This window comes from Triticum dicoccoides, chromosome 7A (genome assembly GCF_002162155.2).
Source record: "Triticum dicoccoides isolate Atlit2015 ecotype Zavitan chromosome 7A, WEW_v2.0, whole genome shotgun sequence".
Classification (NCBI taxonomy): domain Eukaryota; kingdom Viridiplantae; phylum Streptophyta; class Magnoliopsida; order Poales; family Poaceae; genus Triticum; species Triticum dicoccoides.
The window spans coordinates 581,758,311-581,763,925 of record NC_041392.1 but is presented as its reverse complement, the minus strand read 5'-3'; the positions used below and the strand labels follow the sequence as shown (position 1 = coordinate 581,763,925).

At 44.6% G+C, this 5,615-nt stretch overlaps 1 pseudogene; it reads left to right on the top strand.

Moving 5' to 3' along the window:
• Window positions 1-1,915: 1,915 nt before the first annotated feature.
• Window positions 1,916-5,615, top strand: part of LOC119333653 — a 6,644-nt pseudogene continuing 2,944 nt past the window's right edge.

Genomic DNA, 5,615 nt, shown 5'->3' with positions numbered 1-5,615 from the left:
AAGTTCGGAGATCCTAAGTATGCCCCTCTTGATCAACTATGGAGTTCTGCAGAGGCATACGTGGATTTGGCAGTGAGTGCTACTGATGCGGCTGAGTATTTCAAAGATCAAAAAGACCCTGAAGTGGAAAAGCTATTCTGTTCACAGTTCAATGTTCCAGTGCGTCCACTGCTGTTGAATGAGCGAATGGCCGAGTGGGCCGAGCTCCATAGGTTGTCCGGGCTTGCCATGAGGTTTGTTGTGGATCATCTGTGGCCTGAAGGGCCAAGGCCGAACAGTTATTTTAGTTTAGTGCAATAGTTCCTTGGTGCTGTGCCGCGCGTCGACGCTATGAAGAAGTCGGCGTGCATAGAGGGTGCGCGGATGGCTCTTGCCCGTGTCAAGACATACTGGGCAGAGAAGGAGGCCACAACTATTGCAACCCAGAGTTCGGCCATGGGCCGAGTATCGGCCGAGCACTACTTTGAAGAAGTCCTTGAAGGTGCTCATTTAATAGAGGCTCAGTGCTCGAAGAATATTATGTTCTAGTGACATGTATTCCCATTGTAAGAACAATGTTTATTAAATTATAAAGGCTGCGTTTATACTTTTTCCTGAAAGTATTATGATGCCTCCGGTGCGGCCGTTTATGTATATATGTATATAACCTGAAAGTTTGCAGTCGTCAGCTTCAGCCCCCACGCATATAATGCGGGGGTGTTCGCAAAAAACGCATATTCACACTTGATCCAATGTCTTGGTCCATTAAGGAGGTGATAGCGCAGCGAACGAGGCAGTCGGACTATATTGCTTTAACACTTTCACTTAGCCATAGGAGTTTGACGGTGGGACTACTATATAGGCCATGGTACCTCCGCGCTTGTTCGAATATGGGGCGCGTACATACATTACCGGGAAACGGCCCTTCGTTAATGCAGAGGAATCCCGAAGATTCCGCTAAGTCATCAAGTGGTTGACCAGTCTCGCGCTTTATCATGATAGTCAGTTTTCGGCTTTCTCTACTGAGGTGCTCATCCGGATGAACCAGGGCACAATCGCAATAGTTCTCCCGATGCCACCTTAGCCGATAGAGCGGAACTTAAGGTAGCAAAACACGGGAGCCGGGCAAACCCAACATTTGACCAAAGACATGATTCGGAGCTAATGCATATAAGGCCAAACTCGCGACACCGAACACTCCCTAAGGTATTCTGTCTTTTATAACATATGCCGGGCTGAGCAATGCCCTTGATAATGAACCCCGAGTGTCTAGGTATGTGCAATGTTCTGACGTGGCGAAATGCCAATAACGTCAGCATGCTTCTCGATTGTACTGAGTATCCGAAGGATGTGAACAACAAGAGACAATAAAAAAGGTTTACATAGGGTCTTAATCTAAAAAGAAACCTTTGAGCGGGTCCCTGCTGCACGTCTGCGCCTGTGTCTCCGTTGTGCCGTATCCTGGAAGGGTGTGGCACGATAATCATCTGTAAAAGAGAAGAACTTAGGTGAAAGTTGTCGTGCGAAAAATTAGTTATTCTCAGTAAACCATTAAAATTCAAGAGAAGTAAAGTTGAGCCGAACTAGCCCTGTTTACACGTGGGAAGCCCCTGGTACCATCTATGGGGGTATGACCATCAAACCAATCTCGGGTTTATCTAAGCTGTTATAGCTACTAATGCGCCGGACTTGTCTAGCCGTGTCCGCGGTCTTGACGACCGATCATTTATTCTGGTTGGAGGGGCCGTTTAGTGTTCGGCTGTTAAAGCCGTCGCACATTCTACCGCGCGTAAGGAACGTTCAATATTTCCGCGTCAAGAGAAAGACGAGATTTAGTAAATAATTCAGTGAGTGCTTTCTTTTATAAGAAGAGCGTCGGCTTGGAAGAAGAAAATGAAATACGAACAACCGTGCTGGTTGTGGTAGATCGACTTGAATGCGTCTTCTTGCTCCAGCATTCAAGTACCATTTCAAGGGAGGATGACGTACCATGATACTTACTATTTTGTCGATCCCTGCTTTGGTCCCTGGTTTGATGGTTGTACGTGCTAAAAATCCGGTACATTTTTGTTTTCCATCCTAGTCTTTTGTGACACTTCTGGTTACTTATTTTGTTAGGTCTCAACTTCTCCGCTATGATCTCCCCAGTAGTTCATATAGGAGCTATTGCCGTTTCATTCCTATTCGTGTTTATGATGTTCAATATTCAAATAGCGGAGATTCACGAAGAAGTATTGCGCTATTTACCAGTGAGTGGTTTTATTGGACTGATATTTTGGTGGGAAATGTTCTTCATTTTAGATAATGAAACCATTCCATTACTACCAACCCACAGAAATACGACCTCTCTCAGATATACGGTTTATGCCGGAAAGGTACGAAGTTGCACTAATTTGGAAACATTGAGCAATTTTCTTTATACCTACTATTCCGTCTGGTTTTTGGTTTCTAGTATGATTTTATTAGTAGCTATGATTGGGGCTATAGTACTCATTATGCATAGGACTACAAAGGTGAAAAGACAGGATGTATTCTGACAAAATGCCTTGGATTCTAGGAGGAATATAATGAACATGACTATTTCTCCTTTTGGCCATAGCCATAGAAGAAGCTTCTCCTCCGGAGTGGGGGACCGCCTGACAATTGCAAAGAAACCTTTAAAAGGTGGATTTTGTGCTCAGAATATCAGTCTTTCCCTGGCTTAAAATGGAAGGTAGACTCACTTCTTTCATTCCTTGAACCTAGGGAGATCCTATTCATGGTGCACACGTTCCCCCGGCACTTTCCTCTACTCGAGATCTTAGAACCCCAGGATATCCGCAATATAATTTCTCACTCGCACAAGTAGTATAAGCCACCCAAAAGGGGGGAGGCTAGTAATTAATTAGTTTTTTTGGTAGGTTTGTATTCTTTCTCGAATTGGTAGGTTTCTCGAAGTAGTTTTAGTAGGTTTCTCAGGAAATAGAGATGCCGAGGCCCCTACTTACCTTATGGGTAGGTAGGGGGAAGGAAGAGTGGGTCAGAGGGCTTCCTTCACAGTGCATACCTCTCTTTCTCTTTTGAGTTTTTCTGGCAGACCGGTAGCGCAGGATCTTTGGTCTTCCCCCGGAACTGATGAAAAAGCGAGTCGCTTCTTATGGAATCGCTCAGAATGATTCTTTTATATCGAAGGAAAGGGGATGGCATTATCGCCATTGATTCCAGGTCTAAGCTTTCAATGATAAAGAAAAGTATGCCTATAGGAACTAGGTATACTGAGTAGACAATATAGTTGACTGATAATTTCTAGAGGGAAAGTATGCTTTGGAAGGTGCTCTATATGGAAAGATTCATGAATTTTCTGATACCTTCCTATTGATCCAAGGATATTAGTTTAGTTACTTTGCCTCAAATAGCAGTCTTTTTTTAGTTTAGTTACTTTTAGTTACAGGTTGAGAATGTTCCTATTTGGGCCCTATAACTTGAATTGTAGTAAGTAAATAGGTGACCTAACAACCGTCGTCCGACTAAACATACCAATAGTCACCAAATTCATATGGGCTACTGAAGAGTAGTCAATGATCTTCTTAAGATCGATCTATCTTAAAGTGGTCAAGGAAGTATATATTATAGCAATCAAGCTTAGAGTATAAAAGAAAGGAGTGAAACGAAGTGTTGCTTCGGGAAACATGGGTATTGAAAATCTTAAAAACCCGTAGGTTCCAAATTTTAAAAGAATTCCAGCCAAGATGACGGATCCAGCCGTAGGTGCCTCTACATGGGCTTCAGGTAACCAAATATGAACTGGTACCATAGGCACTTAGATGGCAAAAGAGGCGAAAAAGCAATCCATAGAAGGATTTGGCGCCGCTCACTAAATTCATTAGTTAATAAAATTTGTAAATCGGTGGTTCCTGTTTGGAGAAGAATCAACAGAATAGCTAATAGCATAAAAACGGATCCAAGTAAAGTATATAGGAAAAACTGATATGCTGCCTTGATCTTTCTTTGTCTCGAACCCCATACCCCTATAATGATGGTAGAGTCAGGGGTGGCCCCAAAGCGGAATTGAGCGGTGGTAGTTGGTCTAAGCTCCAGTGGGTAGCCACTCCCTTCTTAGGGAACCGCACGTGAGACTTCCGCATCACGGCTCCGTCCCGAGCTTCCGTCGTCGGCCCTTGTCATTAGACCACTATGCTTGTCTTTTCCGCCTTGACTCTCGAATCTTTTGCTTCTCGGGTGGTGGCGAACAATGCTGCTTGCGTAGCGGGAGATGCCCGCCCGTCGTTTAGGCCTGCTTCCTGCCCGAAAGAAGGCTAGCCGGACTAGTGGTAGGGGACCCGACCATAAAAAACCCTACCCTATTCTCGAACCCTCTGCCGAGCTCTACCCTGCCCGCATTTATTTGGAAGGGGGCCAAAGAAATGTCTCCACCTGCTGCTAACAGTCTTTCTTCGGAATTCTACTGAACGGGTCGATCCTCCCCTCCGTTTGTTTTAGCAACTTATCCTAAGGTCTCTTCGCCAAGAACTCTCCGGCAACGACAGTGGAACTAACCTGCCTGCAGTGGCGGGGTGGCTTTTTTTAAAATAAGACTTGGACAATTATCCCTACCCTCGGTAGCTTACGAGTTTACGTCCATCCCTGGTCGGGCACAATTTCCTTTATTTTTATCCCTTGTAGCCTTTACCCGAATTCGCGCAAGTGTGTCCACACCCCCCTGACTTGATGAGGAATTCATTCTCGCGAACAAACACACCCCCTACACACACCTAGGAGCACCCCTTCCTGCATATCCATACAAGACCTGAGTAGGCGGGTCGAGGTCCTACGAGGTACCCACTACTTGGAGTACCCTCCCACCAAAAAAAGATGTGTGGTTTGGTGGTTCGACCAGAAATGCTATGCTTACGCACAAGACTGCCCCTCTTCCCGAAAGCTTCGCGGGGACCTTTACTACTTGACGACGACGGGGGACTGTCCGTAGAGGGTTTACTGCACAAGGCCCCTGCAGAGGAAAAGCTTGATCCCAGCGAATAGAAGATGCTCAGCTCCGCACAACATAGGGATTGGCATGCTTTTGGAAAGAACATAGAATAGTAGAGGATCCAGCATGCAGGACACGACGATCATTAGAAATTCACAAATTAGAAATGCTGTAATATACTATTTCCCAAAACTTCTCATACGAGACCAACCCACTGAAATGCAAATAGGGATCAGAAATGTGGTCAATATCACGAAGAATAATGAAAGACCGTCTATACCCATATACAAATGGATGTTTTCATAAGGAAGCCATCGAAGGCTTTCCACAAATTGAGATTTGGCCGTAGAAGGATCGAATTGTATCCGAGGAACAGGGGGATACAAAAAAGTAATAAGAGAAACGCACAGACCAATCAATCGTATCGGTCTTGGAATGAAAAGAAGAGTAATGCTTCCTAGCACGGGACAGAGAATAGGACCACTTAGATCGAAACAACATTCACAGAAATGTTCTAACATAGAGTAGAATTGAACATTGAAAAGATTAGTTGACAACAGTCAATGTAAAGATGGGGCGCCAAATTACTAAATAATAGGGGTCTTTCTATGCAAGTCAGCTGAACACCGTAATTGATGAGTGAGTAGGTGGGTTAGGTGCATCCCTTGCC